General features: G+C 33.8%; 1 protein-coding gene across 3 annotated transcripts in view; it reads left to right on the plus strand.

The window, feature by feature from the left end:
- Positions 1 to 25,822, plus strand: part of LOC141460647 (dual 3',5'-cyclic-AMP and -GMP phosphodiesterase 11A-like) — a 247,818-nt gene that overhangs the window by 39,985 nt on the left and 182,011 nt on the right. For all 3 annotated transcript variants that reach the window (XM_074140854.1, XM_074140853.1, XM_074140852.1), the window contains exon 3: positions 16,982 to 17,042. The gene's annotated coding sequence lies outside the window, so the exon portion shown is untranslated. The remainder of the gene's footprint in view (positions 1 to 16,981; positions 17,043 to 25,822) is intronic.

Genomic DNA, 25,822 nt, shown 5'->3' on the forward strand with positions numbered 1-25,822 from the left:
TTAAAGAATATTGTTATATAAAGAAGATGGATTGAGTTGTGTCCTTAATGAAAGAATAATTTTTAAATGCAAATTTAATGCATTTTTCTTCTTACACTGGCGCCTTCGCCGAAAAAAGTATTCTGAGTATACCTCTGATTAAACATTGATCAGATTTAATTTTGTAAAATGATTCGAAAGCTGTACTACTTCTTTACTGAGAGCAAGTAAATAGATTTTTAATGAAAGAAACGAAAATCGATCGAATTATGTAGATTCTTTCCTTATTGAATTCTCTTATAGTTGATTGATGATTGATTCTATTTTTCAATCTATTTACCTTATCGATATGAGGGAAAAGAAGATAAAATTATTGATTCTAATTATAGAAACAGGCTAAAAATGCCTTTTTAATGGATGTGACTTGAAAGAATTTTCCTCATGCTCATTGCCTCATGCTTAGCATTCTTTCGTTGGCCATTAATAGCTCTACAAGGTAAAATATAAACGTATGTAAATAATTTAAAATTTTATGGAACTGAAAAGTAAGTTAGGATTAGTTCTTTCCGCAGTGATTAACACAGGCTTTTATAAATAATTAATTAAAGAAATAATTCTAGGATATAACATCTCTCTTGAGTTTACAGCAGTTTCTAATTTTAAGATTAATGGAATGGTGTTTATTGGAAAAGCCATCCTATATTTTGTAGGGAAATTACAAGTTCTAGGAAGTAATTTCCCGAAGTAGTGTAAGATTTCACGTCCATTTCAATTACAATAATTTTCTTTACTTTCTGACCAACGATCTGTAAACAAGGGATCGATCGATACTCTTAGTGAATAGTAAAGGAAATTATCTTAAACTATTCAAAATTAAAACAAACATCTGTGCTCTCAAGATGAAGATGGTTTCTCTTATGAAGTATTGCAATGATTCAACAACTGTGCTACAAACAACGAACGAAATGCAGGATCATGTTGTTTCTACAAAATACTTTAGGGACAAAATAATTTTTAGGATGGAAGATTTGCGAGGAATCGGTCAAATAAAACAACTCGTCTTTTTGCCAACGTTTCGACAAATATATTGTCCTCTTCAGGGCGTGGCTATGCTGGTTGATTGAGTTACTGAAACTTTTATTTGACCGATTCCTCGCCAATCTTGAATCCTTAGTTTAATAATTTATACGGTCACGAAGCCTATATATATATATTCATTTACAGAAACTGTAACTCAACCAACCCGCATAGCCAAGCCCTAAAGAGGACAATATATTTGTCGAAACGTTGGCAAAAAGACGAGTTATTTTATTTGACCGATTCCTCGCAAATCTTCCATCCTAAGTTTAACAATTTGCGGTCACGAAAACTATATATTCGGACAAAATAATTTTGGGTTTAGTTTTTTTAAAAAGAGTTTTTATCTAACTTTCAAATGTTTCCACAACCGGATATAAATACTCCTAATTTGGCTATGATTTGTCCGATAAAACCAGGGCAAAAAATTTCAACATTTAATTTTATAAATTTCGGAAAACTGCCAGTGTATCAAAATTTCCTTTGAGAAAAAGATGGCCAATCATTTCTTCGTGGATCATCACAACACAAACATTACTATCACTAAACTGCCCTAACTGTTCCAACGAATAGGAACTCCTGAGAAAGTTGCTTTTAGCGTTCCATGAGCAAACTCTGGTCTGCTGCCACCCATGTAATAACGTAGTAGATTGAAGCACCTTGCTAAGGCCAAAATAGGTTTGAGGATAGTGTTGCATAGAGTCTTATGGACAATTTGGGGCGTCGTCCAAGTAGACTGTAAAGAAATTTCGCACGTATTAACATAGCTTGTCTTCCAACTCTTCTGGGTGGGTTACTAAATAATGCAGCTACTGAACTATTCTATTAGTGAAACTTTTGCCAAGTACTTGTTCGGTTACTCGAACTACGTAATATAGAAATACACTTATCTTTATAGTTTATCGAATAGATTAGTTTCATAAAGTTTTGTTAAACTAGGAACCATATTAACTGATTCCTTCCACGATCTTCAATTATTTGTCCTACCCACAGATCTAGTATTGTTTTATGCATTTCTGAACTCAAACAAAACATTTGGTAACAAGCAGGTAGGTGTTTATTGCTGAGAATGTGGCAGTAAGTTTCTAGATTGATGTAGCTGTGGTACAGTTGGGGAAAAGTTTTAAGTTCCTGTTTCATGAACTTTCTTGAATTGTGCCAACATTACTTCTAGTTTCTGTATAAAGTTGTAATATCTAAATTGACAACTTAGAATTACATTTGGAGCAAGTAATATTAATCCTTGTTCATTGTTTTATTTATGCATTAAAATTAGCTATAAATTATTGATGTTTTTCTGGACAACATAAAAGCTTGGACGATTATCAGTAAACCAAACGGAGGGTCAATAAACAAGTCCATCAAAAAAAGAAAAAAGAATGTTGCCATATTTTCCTTATTTCCTGTCAAAGTGGAAAGTAAACTGATGAGGAAAATGAGTTGTTTTATTCGTCTTTACTTCAATAAAATAATATCTTCAAAGTGAGTTTTCTAATTAGATTAGGTTCATCTTTTCTTGCAACATTCTGAGAGCTTTGTAATTGATGGAATGATATTATATGAATTATGAAAAAGGTCATGGATAAAGCACCTAAAAGGTACTGGGGATGCTGTGATATCCTAAGCATTAATCTGTCGTAATCCTTCTTCTTTGGAACTAAAAATTACACCAAAAATAAACCTCCTAAAAATATTACAAATATATTTTCTTAATAATGGTTTTAAAATGTTTAGAACTACCCAGTTTTACTCCCAATCTTTTTTAAGCGTAATTTACAAACATAAGATAAAAGTAGTTCATAATAATTCATTTTGAGGTTCCTGCAATCCAAAAAAATAAAGAGCATTTTAGAAATTGGTGGGTGAACGCGTGATTCTCTTCTTGATAGAGAGGTTTTCTTACTGTATTAGTGTATAATACAGAATTTTTAATTAGGTTTCTAAAAATAATGAATTTGATTTTGCTTCAGGATTACCTAGTTCTGATTTGTTTAATTACCCAAAGTTTCTGCTGAACTTGGACTACAGATTACCTCAGTAATGAATTCTATGTAATATACGAGTATGTAGCATTGCTTGGTTGGATGCTGTTTTGAAGTTCTGCGTTGATCTTTTAATCTTGCATGGTGGTTATCTTTGTTTGAAAGCTTTATTCAGCTTGATAAGAGCTTTATGGAACAATATAACATTGAATGGTGGGTGCTTTTAACCACGAAGGTAGTAACCCACAATAGTATCCCTAGGGGTCATGTGTTTGTACAATCCAGCTGGGATATCCCTGTTTTAATGCCCTCTATTATCTGTGCATTAAGCATTCTTTCCAGTGTTCTTTGTTGCTAATATTATATATAATAGCAGACCTTTTACATGAGGTAGTAAATATTTAATTTGTATACCGCTGGAATGTTTTTAATTGAAGTTAAATCTCCTGTGATTATATTTACTTATTTCTGTTTTCACCTGTAAGAGGCTGGTAGCAAATTTTAAAGATTAAGATGTCATCCCCTGAGTACTAAGAGTCAGTAAAAAGTGACTGTGTTGTCCTGGCTAAAAGTTACTTTAACAGCGCTTTGATAGAATGAATTTTGGTTAATCGTTTTGTTTTGAGATTGTCTCAAAAAAATGGCTCTAAATTTTTGATCATTGATTTCACGTAATTCCATAATAAGTATTCAAAAAACTTGTTAATGAAAATTAATTTTAAAACAGTTCTGAGAGAGAAGTTACAGTTCATTTTATAATGCAATTACTTTTTTTTTTAATATATCGCTCTACAAATTAATAATAATTTTTGAAAGTAAATAAGTTTCCAAAAAGTTGAAGTTACAAGAAAATTAAGTTCTAGAACTTTGAAATTTAAGGTAAGCAAAAGCTCTTTGGGTAATCACGTCAGATTTGCTCATTAACAGAAAATATTACTACGAACTGTACATTTATTTAAAAGATTTACATGTCAAAGCAGCCATTTAGAATTTAGAAATCTAGAATGATAATTATCGTACATTGGTCTAAAAATTAAAAAGGTTTACGAGCTTTTCACGAAAATACTTCTCCTTGTGTTTCCATTTTCTCTTTGTCGAGACGACTAATGTAAAGAAAACAACAAAGTAATGATCTGGCGTATTCTAATTTAAAATATGAAATATTCTGGCATCAAAATTGTAAATAATACTCGTTATTTTTTCCATTTTCTCTTATTTTTTTTAATCATTTGTAAGAGATTTGTGCCAGATTGTTGATGTTCCTGTATAATATATTTAAATCAGAAATGTTTTCACATTCGCCTAAGACACTACAATTCTATCTCTCCTCTATCTAGTTCCTATAAAACTTTACTACCCCACAACATTTGACTAACCAAGTACGATATCTCAGACTATATAACTTGACAAACGACTAACTTGGAACCCCAACACGAGACTCGAAACGAATCAACCTCAATTTTGAGGTATAAAATGTTGAAAAGACTACTCGACAAACGTTCAAAACTGATCCTGACAATCAAAAGAAAACTATACATTGCCGTATTTGCCCCAATATGGACGTACAGAATACAACTCTACGGAAGTGCCGAAAAAATCGAACATCAATCGACTTCAAACCTTACCAACTAAAATTCTGTGAACAATAGTTAATTCTCCCTTCTACGTCTCCAATCACACGATACAGCCTCATCTAAATATTCCTTTTGTTTTTGAAATAGCCCCAATCTCGGAAATTTTTTATTTAAAATATTACATTTAAATATCTATAATCGAGTCAAGTGATTCAGCTTAGTATCGTTTAAAAGTAATCGAACTATCAGGTTCTGTATGACTCAATTTAAGTTGAAACTTGAATGTGTCGTGATTTGCGCTTTACTGATGATACAAGAACAGGTATCAGATCAAAAAGTCTTCCATCAAAACAGATTCTATTCTTAATATTCTTTCTAGCGTGAAGTGCCCTTTCTCAACATCCCTTCTTGCTGGTATAACAAGCTCTATAAATAATTTCTTTTCTTTTCGTGTAAATACCGGAAATAAATAAGATTAGGTTCCATTCAGTAACTTTTGAAAGTTCGATCGATTTTGATGTGGTGTTACTGAAGTACATTGTCATTTTCAAGGATGAATCTCCTTCAATGTTATCTGGTTTTTCTTCTATTACTTCTTCTTGTTTTTCTTTCATCCATTATTATATTTTGGTCAAGTTACATTGTTTAGATTTTTCTTTTAGCCTTGTGCTGTCCTGCCGTCTGAACATCTTCTCCTGTTTAATTGATCGCCTTCTTTATTCGCTATTCATTACATTATTATATTCAATGTCAGCTTGTCCGCGCTACATACAGTTATAGCAGAAGCAGTAAAATGCAACTTTCTTTTATGGATGAATTCTCTAACCAGTTGATAGGTAATTTTCAGGGTTTTGTTTTCAGCAAATCTAGAATGTTCTGCATAGATAAATGGAGAGAGAGATATATTAAGCGGATGCTGATGGAGCGGTTCAATTTTCTACTAAGGGGACAATTTGACATCAATAATTGCATCTTGGTGTTACATAACAATAGCCATTATGCAATATTATCTCATAAAATAGAATAATGAATTCAGCCATTAGGAAGAATTATCGATAAACATGGCATACTTAGTATAATGCAAGAAAGAACCAAAAACCCCTCGTTGGTAGAGTTGCCAACTATATGAATACAAAGTGTGTCCGAGATATTGAAATGATTCAGAGACTCTCTCTGATGGAGAATCCCTGGAGAAAATTCCCAGTTCTCTTTTCCACTTAGAATAGGTATCTATCTTCTGTATTACCTTGTTCCCAACTTCTTCGTCCTTCTTTGCCACAGTCCTGTTGTAGAACATGGCAGGTATCCAGTACAGACCTTAACATTTTCCCTAGAAACCCAGATTTTTTTTTTGCCTACGCCATCGGTATAACCTTTCTTTTTCATTTATTATGTTGCCAACATACTAAAAGTATGTATCTTACAAACCACTCTACATAATAGCAAATCTTTTTTCCACTCTTTTCTGACAGTAATAATACATTTTATTAAAATAGCGTACATTTGTAACTACGCTTTAATGTTAGAGAGATAGTTTATGTAATTTTTTCCGTTTAATTAAAAGAAACTGTCTAAAATTAGTTAAACGTGGTTTTTATAGTAAAAATGCGTACATTCTGAATTCACTTCTTTCATTTGTAACCTGTTATATTTTAAAGTACTCATTTAAGTTCTAGCTTCTTACTGAAGGCTTTGTTTTTGGAAATAACTTAACAGAAATTTACTACTGCTCCTTCACGTAGTAATTGCTGCAATAACATGTGAGGAGTTACCACCTCACCCATTGATGGCTCTTCAATTAATCAATTTTATTGGCCTTCACGGCCAAAGTTAATCACAAGGTCATCCATCGCAAAGTCAATGGTTGTGATTGTTTGGTAGTTTCAAAGATGAAAGCTGGCTAATGATAGGGTTGAGGAAAGGCGAGGGTGACACTTCTTCTATCGAGCGGTAATTAGGCCTTGAATGAAAGGTACTTTTAGATCGGAGTGAATGGTTCTGGTTTGAGACGTAGTATGGAGCACTTGTAATACGGCGCAGAGTGTTTGGAGTCGGTAGTTGTTGGAATGCTAGGTTAAACCCCCGGAATCTGCAACTCCCAAATAGCTTTTCAGGATACGTGTTGTTTACAGTTTAGAGTCAATAATGATCGTCTATCAAGTAGTCTTGCCAGAGTTTTTTTGAGTTGTTGCCGTATTGGAGTCCAAGTTAAACGTTTCTATTAATATAGTCAGAGTGGCATTTTTTTTTGGCATACCGAAGGCATTTAATTGCGGTCTACATGCTTTTTAATTTGCAAAATTTCTTAATAATTTGAATATTTTAATTAAATTCTCTGTTGAATAAAACAAAATTTTACCTGATTGCATCCGATAATTGATTTCAATTGAAGATGGAGTAAATTGAAAATAGAATTTCAGGTAAACTACATCTATTTGCTGGAAGTAAGTTGAACTCTCCTCTAAATTGATTTTAGTTTGAAGGCTGAGATAGACGAGCAGCAAAGGCATGTTGTGTTGGGGAATGGGTTATGTTGTGGACAACAATTGCATTGATATGCAGCTCTGGTTGCTGCTGAGCAGACTTTATCGAATAGCTTTGAAATTAGTTTTAGAAATAGTGAAATAATTAAAGAAATAAACATTCATTGTTGGCTAACAGTAGTTAGCTGTAATAAATATTAACAAAAACTTACAGTTTAAAATGTTAAGTTTTGATTAAACGCCAAAAGGTACATTTGGCGTTTAATCAACCCTTATACTTAACATTTTAAACTGTAAGTTTTTGTTAAGGAGATAATCTACGTGTTATAACTGTGTGTTATTTGTGCTCACGAATATTTCGGTAAGACGAATTCAAGACAGTAGCCTACTCTAACTTTGTCTTTTTCTACTTTAACATACATGTACATATATGTGATTTATCATAATTATAACAAAAAAATATTATAAATGAAGTGGCCAGCATAAGGGTCTGTGACTTCTAATAAATACTAAAAAATAACTTATTAATGAAAATTAATGCAGTAGAATTACTTAAATATTAATGAAATGTTGGGTACTCGCTGATTTGTGTACCTTTTGGCGTTTAATCAACCCTTATACTTAACATTTTAAACTGTAAGTTTTTGTTAAGGATTAGTAATAATAATTTTGGAGGGGGCCTTACATAAAGGGGGCTAACTTCTCTCCCATTCGATGTACAGCGTCGGGACCCCCAAAAGGCACATCTACATAAAATATTGAATCGAATGACATCTCATTCATGAAAAACGGTTCACGCGTTTAGGCGCTACGTTGTTTACAAAAAAGGTAACAACAAGAACAACAACAAGAACAACAACAAGAACAAGAACATTTTTTGAAAAAGCCGTTTTTGCTCATTTTCGGCAACTTTTTTCTCGAAACCTATTAGATCTGGGTGGTTGCAAAAAAATTACAGTTATAAAGGAGGGTTTGGAGTAAGATTTAAAGAAAATTTGGGAATTTTATCTTTTATAGAAAAAGAGAAAAAAATTGTCAAAGTTGGGTGTTTTTCAACGTTACGCTTTTTCGTGCAGTTTTTGATGGTCAACCCTTATACAACTGTCCTACCGGACAGTTTTAATGGCGTACTCAAGTTCAAGTAAATAACAATTGACTTTTTTGCCCCCAAAAATATTGACAAAGTTGCTTTAGAAATGAATGATTTTGAAAACCATTTCTTACAGCTCTTTCAGTTCGGCTCCCTTGAGTCCAATTTAGTCTCTAAAGAGTTTTGGAAAGAGTTATTTTGTTTTTACCATTCACAGCTGATCTCCGCCCGAACAGTCGTCGTAGTTATCCATAATGTCGGTTTAATTCCAGTCTTTTCAGTATTCTGGTTGGGTCCCATGTAAGCCAGGTGTTTAAATACAATTCGAGGTAGTGTATTTAGAGTGGAAAATTTTAAAGGGGAAATTCTAATTTGAAGAAAATGGATTGAGCAAAAGAGAAAGTACACTTATTTCTTAGTTTTTAGCGAAGAAAATTTTATCAACATTCACGTGAATGTTTCGAAACAGACATCAATAAAACGCAAATTCAATTTAAAAAAGGTTATTAATTTATTACAAATTAAGCGCCATAAAAATCCTTTTCTGAACGGATTAATGCACTTTCGAAGCTTAATAAGTGTTTATGCAGTTATTTTAAAATACCAAAAGTTTATGAGTTCCATAAACAGAACGTCTTTTTTTGTTAAATAATTAATTTAACTGAATTATAAATAATTAAGTACAAAATTAAAGGAAAAGATAAAAATTGTAATAAAATGCTATAGCGAGCTTTTGTAATTAGTATTTTTTATTTATAGTTTCCCCTTTTTATAACCTTAATAAAAATTAAGTGTTAATATGGACAGCGGACGTATGTGTGCGGTTATATAGCGGACATTAAAGGCCAAGTTAATTGCGGCCATTGATGGACATGGAGGAACAGGTTTTAAAAGAGCCAAATGTCTCTTTCATGGCTCCATTGGCTTTGACCTTGACGACAGTATACTCTGCAGGGTGGGCTGTAGATCGCATCGCTTTTAGAAAGAAGGATGTTCACCAGAGATCTCCGGGTGGGAATGTTGTAGGTCACGCTAGCCAATGTCCGCTATGTAGGTTCCTCGCCCGGGGTTTCTACCATCCTGAGAGATATCTCTCTTCATGCTCTCTCACTTGAATACTCCATTATTTCTTCTTTTTTTTTAATCTTACCACTCTTTAGATACAACTAACAGAATTGTTACACTGAATGTGGGTCAAGGATTCCTATAAAAAGCTCCACCTATTGCCTATATTTACACTATTTACTTTATTGTATTTACAGGAAAGGAAGATGTACTCAAAATAAAGAATGTTCATTAGGCCTTCCGGGACCTTAAGCTATCCTCACGGAATTCAATCTAATCTAAAGGTGCCCCTCTTCATTGCGTAGAGATCTTTCTAATTTCCCTTAAAAACAGTCCGGGGCCTCACGGAATTCTATCTAATCTAAAGATGCCCTCACTTCATTGCGTAGAGATCTTTCTAATTTCCCTTAAATACAGAGGCTATCCTTTTCACTAAGCGCAGGCCGATCTTGTATCGACATGTCCACTTCGGGGGACAGATTGTGCCGTATGCTGCCACTATCAAGTATCTTGGAGTATTACTGGATCTTGGGCTGACCTTTACCCTCCACATAAAGGACAGAGTAAATAAAGGAAAGGCAGCCATTCGAGTGCTATTCCCGCTGTTCTGCAGGGACTCTAAAACTATCCCCAGAGAATAAACTCCTCCTGAACAGGGTAGTGGTTAGGCCCATGTTACTTTATGCTTGTCCCTCCTGGAGTCTGTCGTGTCGATCCAATATCACCTAGCTGCAGATCATCCAAAATAAATTCCTCAGGCTTGTGACAACTTCCCCCCGCTATAGGCCGTATTGTAGACTTACACTCAAACACCAACATGGACTATGTAGAACACCACATCAAGTACCTCGCTACTAGTTTCTTCAGTAAGTGTGAATCAAGTCACAACCACCTCTACAGACTAATAGGGTACTATAGTTTGGACACGGTGTACAGGCACAGAAGAGTTAAGGACTCCCTGAAGTAAAACCTTCCTTAGAGGCTGAGGGTTTTTCGTTGTTTTTCCCCTCATTACTTACTTTTATACTATAGTAACAATTTATGTAATTAGCTGGAGGTTATAGTATTTATACTGGCACTCCTTATGCACATGTGTATATACTCGTACCTTCAATTGTTAAATAAAGTTTATCTATTCTTTTCTTTCTAATTTTGATTCTCCATCTACGGTCATTCATAAATCTTAATTATACTAATCATTAATGAAGTAATTCAAGTTTAATGACCCTGCGACCCCATTGATCCAATGTTTAGAAAGAAAAAAAGTAAAATGATTGAAATCAAAGAAAAGATGGCGAGATTGTAACCATTTCTTTTGAATACTACTTAACTTTAATTATCTTAGAATTAAACTTCTTTTTATAGGAGAGTGAACTTTAAGATCACATTAAGATCGGGAAAAAAACCATTATACGCCCTACTTAAATAAGTTTATTCTCATTTTTTTAATACATCTCAAGTCTTCTTTTCTATCAAGACCCTTCTAGATTGACATCGTTATCTCTGAAAGGTACTTTCAATATTAAAAGGGTTTCTTAGAAAATAAATGAAGCCTTCTATTAGGTTTTCCCTTTTGGTGATCAATTTTCAATTCAAGCTTGGCTGGGAAAAAGCTTGAGTGACAATTTTATAAACTTGGTATTTATAGTAGAGCGTAAGAATATTTTTCTTTACATTCTATTTTTTAAATAAAGCGAATTAGTAAAATTAAAGTCTAATATTAAAATTTTATTTAGATTTTCAGAAAATGACAAAATTTGATTTGTTTACTTCTATCTCTTCATTCCATTATGCTATTTATTTGAAATTTTGGAATCTTTGTCCTGAATTAAATATAATTTTGATCAAAAAATAGTATCTAACGCTAAATTATTTTATAATTATTTTAGGGCAAGTTAACATCAAAAGGTCTTTTGAGTCTTTTTCAATTTACTGCTGTTTTCTCGTGAAAGTAGACAAGACTATCCATCACTGGACAATGAACAGTAAGAAGTCCCTAGGAAGTGAAAAATCTGAGAGCCGTGAAGCTGGATTTGGATCCAGTATCTCTGCGTGGAAATCTAGTAATTATTACGAGAGAAGTAAATTCGCTTTTCCAAGACTCCTAGCAAGATTCTGAATCTAGGACGAATTCCTAAACTTATTGTCACCCTTAAAGCGATACAGATTTTGCTCCTCCACCGTCATCTTTACTCTCAGACCAAATGTTCTACTCCTTTGTCTGGTTGCACCATTAAAAAATGCACCTTAAGATCAATGTATTTTCTCTCCGCCGATTTGCGAACTGTACAGGAAGAATCTCAGCCATGAGCTTTTTATTACTTTTATTAGCTAAACGTTTTACGTGTGTACTTATAAGAACGATTAGGTGCAGCCCCATTGTTCTGCAAAACAATTTGATTAAATGATGTGAGCATTTTCCTACGTAGTTTTATACTGAGAAAACTTTTACATTTTCCATTCTCTTGCCAATATTTTTGAAGCCTATACTCTTGTTTGTTTTTTTTTAATGACGTAACAAAGAGGTTTCTTGTACATATTTGGATGATGAGGTTTTCCCACACCATACAAAAGAAAGATTAATGACTCACACAATTTCATAAAGCGTTGGCGTGAAGCTATTCACTGCTCGTGAACCAGACATGCGCATTGCTCGATTCATTTTAGTCCAGATATTACAAAAGTTTAACAGATACTTCCTTAACTTTTGAGTCAAAACATTCAAAGCTTGCACATCAATCATTTTAGGTTTTGGTTTACTCTTTTTTTTTTGTTTTACTTTTTAGCAAAAACTTGTTTGTTCTCTGTCTCCTTTTATCACTCGGTTTCTATCTCTCTCTGATTGTGTGTCTAAGATCACCATTACTCAAATTTGATCTTGTGGATTAAAACCAAAATTGGAGATATGACTAAATGTCTAGATCAAATTCAGTCCACCGGAATTGTCACATTACCGGAAGGTTGTTTTTTCTCGTTTTATTTTCTCAAAAATGACGATTTTTCTAAACTTTGTATGCATTGATCTACAATTTTCATTTTAAATGAGATATCTGTTTTAAGGTTGTTAAGGATCTTTAAGGTTTAAGGTTGACATGGTATCCCCTTAATAGACTGAAAAGACAAGAAACTAACCAACGCTACAAAATTTCTCGCCAGACCAGACTTGACAAACGATCGACACTCAATCAAAACAATAACAAAAGACACATACCTTCTGTAACTGCGACCTGTTTGCGCCATACTGCATCGAAGTATGGGGGATCAACTAAACGTTTCTATACGAGGGTCGTTTGAAATGTCCGTGCAAATTCAGAGAGATAGCACTACTGGCGCGTATCGAGGTTATGTTTAGTTAGTAGCATCTCTTGGAAGAACACACACCAAGTTTCAGCCAGATCGGTCTATTTCTTTGTGTTTGGCATTCGTTTGAATCGAGGAAGTCGAGTGATTTTCAAAAAATGGACGAAAAAGAATTTCGTGTGTTGATTAAACACTACTTTATGAAAGGCAAAACGCCTGAGGAGACTAAAGAGAAGCTTGATAAACATTATGGTGACTCTGCACCTTCGATTAGAACTGTTTATAAGTGGTTTCAAAATTTTCGGAGCGGCCATATGGGCACAAGTGACGCTGAACGTTCTAGACACCCTGTTGAGGTTACTACTCCAGAAATCATTGATAAAATCCACGATATGGTGATGGATGACAGAAGAGTGAAGGTGCGTGAGATTGCTAGTGCTGTGGGCATCTCGAATGAACGGGTACATAATATTTTGCATCAACATTTGGACATGACAAAGCTATCCGCAAGTTGGGTGCCGCGATTGCTCACGCTTGACCAAAAATGAAATCGTGTGAAGTGTTGCAAGGACGGTTTGCAGCTGTTCCAGAAGAATCCGCAGGACTTTAAGCGTCGTTTCGTCACTGTGGATGAAACATGGATACATCACTACACTCCTGAGACCAAAGAACAATCTAAACAATGGGTTACCATGGGGGAATCTGTGCCAAAAAAGGCGAAGACCGTTCCTTCGGCCGGAAAGATTATGGCGACTGTCTTTTGGGATTCACAAGGAATAATCCTCATTGACTATCTGGAAAAGGGTAAAACTATTACAGGTGCATATTATTCATCGTTATTGGGCCGTTTGAAAAACCGAGCTGTAAGAAAAACGCCCACGATTGCCCCACAAAAAAGTCCTTTTCCATCACGACAACGCACCAGCTCACACCTCAGCAGTTGTGGTCGCAAAATTAATGGAAATAGGGTTCCAACTCGTTTCACATCCCCCCTATTCTCCAGACTTGGCTCCTTCGGACTACTATTTGTTCCCCAATTTGAAGAAATGGCTGGCGGGAAAAAGATTTTATTCAAACGAGGAGGTGATTGCAGAAACGAATGGCTATTTTTCAGACTTGGACAAATCCTATTATTCGGAAGGGATCAACAAACTAGAGCAGCGTTGGACGAAGTGTATAAGCCTAAAAGGAGACTATGTTGAAAAATAAAAAAGGTTTACCCCCAAAAAATTAAGTAGTTTTTATTTTTGCACGGACTTTTCAAACGACCCTCGTACATCCAGACTTTACAATCAAAATTAACTACGAAAACTACTTAACGCTCCGTTCTATGTATCTAACCTCACCATCCCATAATGACCTCAAAATCTCTCTCGTTAAAGATCTTGCTAAAACTCGTTTCCCTCAAATTTCATACCTCTATAGCAGCTCATCCTAACCCTCTCTCATGAAACACCTATCTTCTTCCAGATTACCAGGTAATCCTCTAAGGAGATTGAAGAGAAGATCCTTCTCCAATCCATATTCATGATATTTTTATCTTATGTCGCATTTACTTGTTGCAACAGCTGTTGCAGTTGTGAATTCCAATAAAAGATGCTGTTCTAAGGGTTGCATTTTGATGATTTTAATGATGTTTTTAATGTTTTATTAAAATCAAATTTGTGATTGGTTTTTTATGGACTGAGGGCCGCACTGATATTTCATTTCCTTTTAGATCATATCTGTGCAATTAAATTCTGTTTTTCACCAATTATCTGGTCTCTCCGACGTGTATTCCTGAGCTAGTGTAGTCTATTTTGTAAATTAAATTGTACAAAATTAGTCAAAATGGAAAACCATTTTTAGGCACCATTTTAATAGAAAAAAAAAGCTTTCAGAAAAATAAAACGAAATAAATTTTTCCAATAAGATCAACAGACAGACAAAACTAAAGAAATTTTATTACCAGGATTCATAAACCATTAAGGAAAAGTGGGTTTATGGTTATGGCAGACATATACAATAGTCATTTAGTCTGGTTGAAATATAAATTCAATTCAGAAGATGGTTAATATTTTTTTTTAACTTGTGGGTTAACCAGTTACTGGTTATAACAACGACTTTCTAGATATGGATTTAAGTATGATTTGATGATGTGCAATGCTCTTTTACAAAATAGTAACTTTTTATGTGTTCCCCTTATTCCTTGTTGCCCAGTTTGGTTGTGATAAGTAGTTGGCCCACTTTCCCGTAGTTTTAATGCTATTTTCTCCTTATCATCTGTTTATAGTGTCAGTTAGTGTTTCGCTTTATGTTTCATTTCGTTAAATGATTTTTTTCTTTTTAGTCTCCATTAGGAGGAAGAAGAATTGCGAGAAGTAAGAAACTTCTTGTATCGGGTTTTTCCCTTTTAAAGTCTCTTCAGCCTAAAGAAAAGTGGTTTTCCAATTACCAAACTATAGTATCGTATGATATCCATTTGTGGTGGATCTGGTGTAGAAATCAAAACTATTCCAATAGTTTCTCATAATATCTGAATCTGGGATGTATTTGCCAGTTCCTTGACCAATTTTTCGAAGACACGACAAGAAATAATTTGAAACTTACTATACACGTTAAGAATTCAAGTTCAAGATTAATCTATTGCCAGCCATATTCAAATAAACTTAGAATTTGGCGTATTTATAAGAAAACATGATTTCCTTTTACTCAACTTTTACCCAACAATAATTGTAACTAGCTTGTTTCCGGCTTACTTTAAACACCTAAAACTGAAAATATAATCTAGAAAACAGTTATTTTGGGTATTTTTGAAAGAAATCACACCCTAAACCAGCGTTTCCCAACCTTTTTTTGACTCGCGTACCTCTTGGTAGTACATCGTGCTAAATTATACCACTTCGTAAAAATGATTGTATGTCTGATATTTGTTATTCTGAGTGGGTTATTTTACTATTATTATTATCTTCATTTGTATAGAGATACAGTGTATCTGTTACAAAGGAGTTCAAGTTCATGTTCTCTTTATAAACTTTGTAAAGTGTAAGATCTTAGTTTTAAAACTTTTTTTAAATTAAATTCAATGTTGCTTGGACAGAGCTTACTCATTACAATCCAGTCTCTTTAAGCAGATTTTTACATAGTTATCATTCAAGTTCTGTCACATGATATTTCTATAAAATTTTCTTTTATCGATAATGATGTAGCTTTTCCTAAATTTTCTTTATAGAAGGAATTTGAAATCCATTTATAATTTGTGTTTTCAGGATTTGGGAAAATACTCCATGAAAGACAATTTTAATCCTGTTCAATGTGCTATTATATTTTCTCGTATATCTTGAGACAGACTAACCTTATTACTGTACATATTAACAACTTTACTGTATAAGATTAATCAAAATAATTTTAATGAAATAGGAAAAAACGTATCTATGATATTTTTATGATTTAAATTTTTATGTCCGCCATTATTGGTTATTTTTCTAACAACTTGCGTACCACCAGTGGTACGCCTACCACAGTTTGGAAAACGCTGCCCTAAACCAATGGGCGCATTCAGCAGACAAGAGCGCTACGGAACTATCCGCTGAATGGCGCACTTTTAGCATCACTCTCACAACATGTTGTGGGAGCGGTCGCCATCTTATGGAGCGGAAATTTTCTATGCTACTTCGACGGAGCGGCGGTGATCGCTACTAGCAAAGTACGTGTATTTATAAAAACAATTTTGAAATTTTTCCAATTTTCTTGGTAATTAAACGCAACTCTCCCAAAATTACCAAATAATTATTAAACCTTCTTGTTTATAATAGATGTAAAATTACTTTTTAGTCATTTCGTGTATGCTTGAGAACATCTAAAGCTATTAACATTTGATTTTTCTTAGAAAAATCACTCGGAAAACTACTTATTTCCCGATATTAAGAAAAATACTAGCTTTACTGCCTTGGCAATATTTTTAGTAGAAAGGGGATGAAAAAATACATAAAAATGACCTATCACGTGCTCTTCTTTCTCTTTGATAACAAGTTAAAAAATTGAAATATGATTAATAAATACCAGATTTTGAAATTTTTAATTTAAAAGACGAGTTGTTTTTTATTGGACCGATTCCTCGCCAATACTAATTCGAAAAAAGGTTATGTTTAGGTTATATTAGTAGCAGAGCGTTCAGAGAAATAAAGCGCTCCCTTTGGGAGCGATCTGGTAGCGCTCTTGTCTGCTGAATGCGCCCAATTAAAAACGTAGTGCTAGCCAATAAACAAAATGGTGGCCCCAAGCTTTCAGTAGGTTGATATGCATCGAAAATTAGTTCTTACCCAAAGTTTGAACATATTCTTTGGAAAGAAATTAAGAAAGTTGATTACAAATTTTATTTGATATTTTTCATAAAACTAATAAGACGTTATGTTATTATTAATGGTACGTTTAATTATTTGCTTGTTTCAGCCAGTCGAATCTGAACTAGCGTTTCTTCTTTCCGTTCTCATCACAAACCGCTTCCCAAAAGGTAAGAACTCAAGTTTGATTTAGGAGTGTGTTATTTTTAATTTTTTTGCAATGATAATAATAATAAAGTATGCACATAACTGCAAGATAAGTGGACGAGAAGTTATAGTCACATTTCAGGGATCTTTGACATAATTTCTCAATTTCAGGACGTCTTAATAACGTTACCATATTGTAGCTAGTGCATTTAGCGAGAATAAAGTATAGTTATTTTATTGGTAGAATCATTTTTTCATGATACATCATCATAATGAATACATATACATTGATTTCTTGATAATCAGTGATTGCCTTTCGTACAATTCAAAGTGTTATTTGAATTGAGCGTTGCTTTCACTCCTGTCTTCAAATTGCTGCCTCGCTTTCTAGATTTAGAAGTGCTACATAAGATCCTAAGTTATTATATTTTGTGTTAAAGAAAAAGGAGAAAATTCTCCTCCAGTTAAATTGTTTCGAAACTGTTTTTAAGGAGTTAGAACTATTTTTTTTTTTTTTGTTCGTAGTTCTGGGAGAATTGTATTGAATTGAATTTCTATTCTTGTATGTAGTGCTATCTTCGGGCTATTGTGGGAATTTATTCTAGTTTGTAAAAGTTTTTCGTTTTAAAACTTAGTTTACACGGAATTTTCTTTAAGTTTTTCTGTTTCCCACGCTGAATATCCAACAAACAATAATATTCCTTGCTCTATCCTGATATTAGTTCGTTCCTGATCGTTAATAATTAGTAGCCAAAGGATTGCTGTTGAATTACTGATCAGTCTAATTAGGATCCTCTGCCACTACGTCTGACTACTAAGGTTGCCCTCTAATTCAAGCGTTTCCCATTCAAAGCCTGCCTCTACCATTCTCTCTCTCTTGGTCACGATATCGCTAGCCATCTCTCTCCTTTTAGATTATCACTTCAAAGATACCTCGTCGCTACCACTTCTCTTCTATCCTACAGGAACCTACTTCAAGGACTACTAGCTTAAACCTACTTCCTAGTTAAACACGGCGACCAGAATAACTTGCTTTGTTTGGATGTATTTTTAGAGCATTGTGGCCGGGATTAGAACTTCTTTTTGGCGTGGAAGGTTCCTCGTCTTATTGGATTCTTCAAAAATCTGTGTAGGTCAGCGTGCCAACGGAAGATACGTATTTTTTCCACGATCCAAGACTATGAGTGGTGATTGATTGCATATTTCAGGTAGCCAAGTGTTGATTATTTCTGTACATGATACAGGATTGATTGCATCGATTGTTCGTTCAGTTGTGGGTGGATTTAATATAAATAAAAGTGTTAATAAGGTATACAGCAATGAAAGTTAGTAAAGGAGAGGGGGCACATTTGAACAGAATTTACATTTTCTGTTACAGAGTGCCCAGAATCGTATTATTGAACCTTTTTATTTTGTTTTCTACAACTTTCAAGTCTTCTTAACAGATCTATATCAATAAACAGTTGGTACTTTACATACATATCTATATTTTTTCAATTTAAAAATGTGTCAAATGTTAATATCTGCCCCACTAGTGGGGTACCTTTGAACACAATATAAAATAGAAAGAAATGATATTACTTTACTCTGAATCTACCTTCTATCAGTTATTTCTCTCACTACTACATTACTTTCTCTTTTGAACCACTGAAATCTAGTTCAAAAAATCAAGAATGACTCAGTTCGGGATGTTGTACTCCCGAAGTGTGATGGGTTTAGGAAGTTTAAACAAAATATTCGGTTTGTTGCGCTTCTTAATGTAGGTTCGGACCACTTTCCCCTTCTCCGCGATTAAACAAAAAAAAAGTCACAAACTTGCAGGTCGGTAGGGCGGCACATTTCAACTGTGATGTTCCATAAAAGAAAATATTATATCCAACACTTTTTGCAAGCAAGCAGACTAACAATACTTGCACCTTGTCCCACTATAATCTTCACAATACACTTCTGAAGCTGCAACAAAAATTTTACTTCCACTTTACAAAATATAACATTCCTCAATTCTGTACTTTACAGACAATGAAAACGAAGGGAAACTCTGTCAATTATACAACAGGTCTACCACAACATATGGAGAAAATTACCAATCATAAATGTTTTAAATATTTGGCGAGAAATTAAAACTGTTCAAGGGTGTCCCCTGTTCAAATATGACCCCCTTTCCACTACTATATTTAGTGAAAATCAGTAATTGATATCATTCCATATTCTGGGCGAAACATCAACGTTAATTACAAATAATTATTATTGGGCGCCACGGTAGCCGAGCGGTTAGAGGTGAGACCTGTAAAGCTAATATGTATTGTTGGTTTAGTAGGTTCGATTCCCGGTCTAGAGGCCTTGGATTTTATTTAATGGTTAATAAAAGAAATTTACAGTAAAGTATGTTTGCTAATCGCCTCCGTCTCCCGCCTGAAAAAAATAGTCAATTACTTTACTTTACTATTTATCTAACTTAAAATTTAAGATAATCTAATTTTTTATATTTAAATTTGGAACATTTTAAAAAATTGAGTTATTAAAGTATAACTTTGAACTTTAAATACCTAAACAGTCAGTAATGTAACAATGTACTTGTGCTACCGGGTCCCATTTAGGCAGCCCGAGAAACCCTTCTAGAAGAAGTCGTAAAATACAGATTTAGTTAGCCTACTCGTTCACAGATAGCCAGAAATAGTAAAAAAAGATACAAGTCTCGAAGGATATGTAAAAGTCAACCTACCGGACGCCAGCCATATGCAACCTATGGAATGTACAATACAAGTACTCAGTATCGGTTCAAATTGTGTTCAAATTAAATTAAGAGTGAAATACGAGAAAATTGAATGAGCATCCGAATTTATTTTCCATTTCTTTGACCAAATAAAGAAACGAGTAAATCACAGCAAAGTAAATTAAATAAAAGTAACTCCACAGTAATCTACGTACCACTCAGTGGATAACGAAATTGAACATTAAAAATTCAACCAACGAACTAAAATGTTGCCAAACATGCTGAAAACTAAAAAGCAAAACATATTCATTATTAAATTTACATCTTACGAGTATTTGATTCCCACCGATCCCAGTTTATACATTAAAAACACGTGTCCAATTAACATCCCCTTGGGTATAATCTGACCCTTTTTTTGGGGGTTCGTTTTCACTCCATTTTTATCTTTTATTTTTACATTTTTTATTTTTTTATGGTAATTAAAAAGAAGAATACTAAAGTAGAATGGCGATTCAGCCTTATATTTCATGCAAGGTCACGAACTTTTTAGTCTTTTACAAAGTTTTTTCAATTTTAACGTCCATCACGATTTTGTAAATACATATATATAAATGTAAATGTAATTTATGCGTAACTCTAATAACGTTTTTTATTGATTAAATTAAAAAAAATAATGAAGTTTGTATTAATTAATAATTAATTCATTAGAAATAATGATTGATTTTATTAATCGACGATAATTTTGATAAAAACAAACAGCCTGCTTACACAAAGAAATTAAAAACTGACTTTCAATCGATTCTTTAAGTAAGACTTAAAAGTGTTTTAATGTTCGCATGGCCAAATTTCAGATACTGCGAGGGTTAATGTTATTTTCTAGAGATTTCATTGGTTCCTTTATTAATCCAGGCTCTGAAAGATTTAAAAGATTAACTCTTCTACATAATTATTGTTTGATCATTTGCTAAAATAACTTCTAAGTCCTTTTTTTACTCAGTTATACATCTTAGATTTTGGGAATAGAAGTTGTAATCGCACGTTTTGTGCTTCTTATCCTACAGTTTACTCATTAAAAATGAATTCAAGTGAAACGAGACAATTAATGGTTGTTTACAAAGATTCGAGAATATTAAAAACTGATTTAATCGTAGGTAAGCTCATAGAGTTTCCGTTTTGAAATCGTCGTCTTAGGAAATGGTCTAAATTTAACTTGTTAAGGGCTTTGTTTGTCCAGAAAACATTGAAATATCCTCTCTCTATATTTATATGTATATATCTAACATTTTTGACAAGTGACAACGAAATTAATTTTTCTTTGAAATAAGAGCAAGAATAACACAACAGCTGTAGCCTAAAGTCATTTATTTTCTTTACTTTTACTTAACACTTATCAGCTGATTTGTAAAAGTGCTAAATAATGAAAATTAATGTAGATTTGTTTCATTTCTTAGGGTTTTTAAATAGCTATTTTTTTTTTAGCTGCAAAATATGCGACTTCAATTAATTTTTTATTAAATCGATTCTAACAGCCGTGTCAACTTAGAAATGGCGCTCAGAAAACTTAATTTTTTTTTTGCAGCCCTGAGATTGAAAATGATTTATTTTGATAAATTTGTATATTTTTGAAAATCTGAGACTTTGTTTTCAGTAAATTTATAAATTGTAAGGAGCAAAAAAAATTGTCATCCCTTATTATTTTATATTGGCTTCCAAATTGATTGCTCCTTAAAAAGTTTTACTTATTTTTTATTAACAATTACCTATGTGAAATGAAATAGAAATTTAATGATGATAAGTAATCCCGACATGTGATCACCAGGTTTTCGGAGAAGTTGCAAGTGATAAGCTGCAGCAACAATTGCTTAAAGGGAAAGGGAGTTATGGTTTAGGCTGGGATTAATTTGAAATCTGTAATTTGAATCAACATTTACGTATAGAGGGTTCTGTTATGTACATTGTATTTCCGAATCTACATATGGTTTGTAGGAATTCAATAGATCAGTTGTGATCTATTAAATTTTGTTGAGATTGCATGCGTTAATAGGAGTTGACGATTTACCTAAAAAGGATTGTTGTTCATTCTTTTTGGTGACTGATTCATAGTTTCAATAGGATGGAAAAATAATTGCCATTTCAGTCGTGATACGTTTATTCTGCCGAGCTTTCGATCTAGGGATTAGGTCATCTTCAGAGCACATGCTTACACAGCACAGAAAATCATCACACTTCCGATTTCCCAAACACAAAGATACTTAAACCAGAAACCAGCACACAAAAAGGGAAAGTGCTAGAAATGATATACATATCTAAGACAGAAAACAGTCTAAATTTCAAAACTGACACCAACAATTTAAACAACATATATACGCAAACTTACTACAAAATACTTGACAATTGGCAACACTGACTTCCACACAACCTAACACTATTACACATAGACCGATCACACTCAGTCCATGAACAGACAAGACAGAAGACACGCCAACCCTGTAATGTAAAACTATTACTTTGTAAACTAGGTAAATAATTTTTGTAAATTTCGTTTTTATTATACATATTCATTTTAATAGAATGATGGTTAAGAATCTGTAAACATGTTCCACAGCCCTGAAGATGACCTAGTCCCCTAGGTCGAAAGCTCGGCAGAATAAATGTATCACGACTGAAATGGCAATTATTTTTCCATCCTACTAAAAAGGATATTTAAACAGCTTCTTTCTACTTACAGAACATACTATCAAAGACTGTTGTCCAAATTGCGCCAAATTTTTAGGAATGAATTTTGGTTAATGCACGACCAAATTTAGCAATAATTGTTTGCAATTATTCGAAAAGTTGTTTCAATTCGATGTTTATAGCACCCCCATTGAACATCTAAGAGACGAGCTGTCAAAACGAACATTATGTCCTGTTCATCCTAATCATAAAACACTACCAGACTTGTGGTTTCCTTGAGGAACATTAAAAATCACCTTCAGGGCGCTGAATGCAATCAGTGTTCTGAACATAAGGTGTAGAAATTCGTCTTAATATGTTAAAATTTTATAATAGTTCAGAAAATACTCAGTAACAATAATTTTTCCTCCTATTTTGATATTTGCTTTCTTATTCCAAGAAAAAGTTAATGAAGCTCTTTATTAGCAGTTAATAGGAAACCAATTCAATCTTAAGAGGATCTTAATGCCCTTCAGTTTTGAATAAATATTTATTTAGTCTTAGGAGCTCCCCAGTTCTGAGCTATTAGCGTCATTTTAACAATTTCCTGTAAAACAAGCTGAAAACAATTTAAAAATTAAAAAAAAAAGCAATCAGCTGATAACTTTAATTAGATAATATTGAGAGGAGCAGAGCTTGTATTCATTCCATTCCCAGATCTGTTTGCGCAACATTTTTCTATTCAATCGTTGAAAGCGTTAATTTATGAATAATTAAAATATAATCAGTATTCTTTTATCATCTTAATTTGTTGCAATTTTATTTCTGTTAATGATCTTATAAATTTTTTTGGTGGGAGAGTTTTTTAAGAGGCTAATTACGAAATAAGGTAATTAGACCGGAAGTGTTATTCTTTCTAATTTGTAGAAAAACGAAAATTATTTTCAGCATAAGAGAAGATTAGTAAGCTTTTTATTCATTTATTTTTTGAAGTTTTTTTTTTTTTTTATTTGTTTATTTATTTTGCAACTGTATGCAGTACAATAAGCAAAAGAGATGAGTGATAAGGATGGCGCAAATACACATGCACGCATATGCATATCCATACACATACGCGCACATGCATGTGCGCCAAGGGCGTGATTGGAGTGAACGACGACCATCCAGTGATGGAAGCCGTTAGTTCGCCAGATTGGCAAGCTTACACAGCAACCATCCTAGGAGGTCGACGTTGTGTTGAGATGGTCGCGTGGCCACCGCCGCTTTAGTCTGCGATTAGGATTAGAAGGAAGTGTTGTGGTAGACATGTTGTGGATCAGAGGGTTGTAGTGATCGTGTAGATTTGAATGGAGTTTTGTGTATCGAGTTTGGGCTATTTCAGAAACGAGAGGAATGTTGAGATCAGAGTGTATAGTATGATTGGAGACGTAGAAGGGAGCGTTAACTATTGTTCTCAAGATTTTAGACTGTAAGATTTGGAGTCGGTTGATGTTAGATTTTTTGGCGCTTCCGTAGAGCTGTATTCCGTACGTCCATATTGGGGCAAGTAGAGCGGTATATAGTGTTCGTTTGTTCGTCAGGGTCAGTTTTGATCGTTTGTCAAGTAGTCTTTTCAACATTTTATACCTCAGATTGAGGTCAGTTCGTTTGAGTCTCGTGTGGGGGTTCCACGTTAGTCGTTTGTCAAGATGTAGTCCGAGATATCGTACTTGGTTAGTGATTGGTGTAGAAGTATTGTGGAAGGAGAGAGGAGGGAGAGTTTTCTTGTTTAGAGTGAATACTATGTATTTAGATTTCAATTCGTTCACTTTGATTCTCCACTTTTGCAGCCAAGGTTCGAGAAGATTGAGGTGAGTTAGGAGTGCACGGCATGCTATAACAGGATCTAGATGAGGAGAAAGAATTGCAGTGTCGTCGGCGAAAGTGAAAGTAATTGTAGTCGGGTGATTTGGTAAGTCGGCAGTATAGAGAATATAAAGTAAGGGGGCTAGAATGCTTCCTTGAGGAACTCCAGCAAGTATTGGAAGGATAAGAGAAGATGAAGAACCTTGTTTGACTTGGAAGAAACGGTCGGAGAGATAAGACTTAAGAATGAGGTAAAAGGTAGAAGACAGTAGGCGTTTGAGATTATAAAGCAGCCCTGCGTGCCATACCCTGTCGAATGCCTGAGATATGTCAAGGAAGACACCCGGGCAGTACTGCTTTAATTCAAGGGTAGTAGCGATTACATCCACCACTCGATGTGCTTGGAGAACAGTCGAGTGGCAACTCCGAAAACCGAACTGATGGTCAGGAATTATGTTTAAAGGTGCTATTTCAGTTTGAAGGCGGAGTAGTAGGAGTTTTTCAAGAACTTTCCCCAGGATGGGTAGAAGGCTTGAAGTTTTTAGTTTTATTTTTTAGAAAAATACTGTCTGAATTTAATTTAAGTTTAAACTTCTTGGTTTTCGAACCAGCCGAAGTCTCAAATTTCCCCTATTAGCCCTGTTAGTCCACAGAGTAGTAACATCAATGCTTTGCAGATAGTTCGAACTTGGGCTAATTTTCTCTGCGAAAAAATCGCATTATTGTTGGGAGTATTATAACTAAAATGGCTGAGACAAAAAAAAGATAAAAGTAACTTCCCGATCAAGGCCGTGCATGAATCCATCCGATACTATTTCTGGTCTCCCCAATACTATCGATTAGATTGGAAAAAGTTTTCCCTAAACTAAAATACCCTATCATTTCCTTATTTTCATCAAAGGTACTGGTAACAATATACAGAAATTGGTTGGCCATTTTCAATTTTTGATAACACTAAAACTGTATTGTAGCACAAGAATATAATTGGATTTTTCCAATTCTTTAAACATTCACTTTCAAGTTGAGGAATTTCAAGAATGGTGATTATTTAAATTATTTTTATATCGATTTTTCCACGATATGTTGTGTCTTTATATATATTTAACAATATGGTGTATCCACATCGTAACATAAAAACGAGTCTCAGGAAAGTTCAAATTTCATAGTTTGTTTCGTTGCCAAAAGAACCGCAATTAGGTTTTGGTCCAAATAGGTCAGACGGAAATGCAAGTTTACTGAAACAATTTTTCATTTTTTGCTTTATTTTTTATTTCCTCGTTAATGGCTTCCGGAATCTTGGAGTTCTAATTGTATATATGTAGAAGTATAAGTTTTATTTGGAAAAAGTATCTATGAAAATTCGATAAGGGAAATCCTAAAAGTGGCAGAAACTGTTCATTCTGAGGTCTCCAGATTTCAAAAAAATTTGTATTTTTAAATATAAGTAAAGTAATCGCCTATTTTTTCAGGCGGGGCTTAACGTCCAATGAGGTGTCGTGGACGGAGGCGACTAGCAAACATACTTAACTGTAAATTTCTTTTATTAACCATTAAATAAAATCCAAGGCCTAAGACCGGGAATCGAACCCA

Source organism: Rhodnius prolixus, unplaced genomic scaffold, assembly GCF_049639745.1.
Source record: "Rhodnius prolixus isolate KJV_2025 unplaced genomic scaffold, Rpr scaffold_6, whole genome shotgun sequence".
NCBI classification, from domain to species: Eukaryota; Metazoa; Arthropoda; class Insecta; order Hemiptera; family Reduviidae; genus Rhodnius; species Rhodnius prolixus.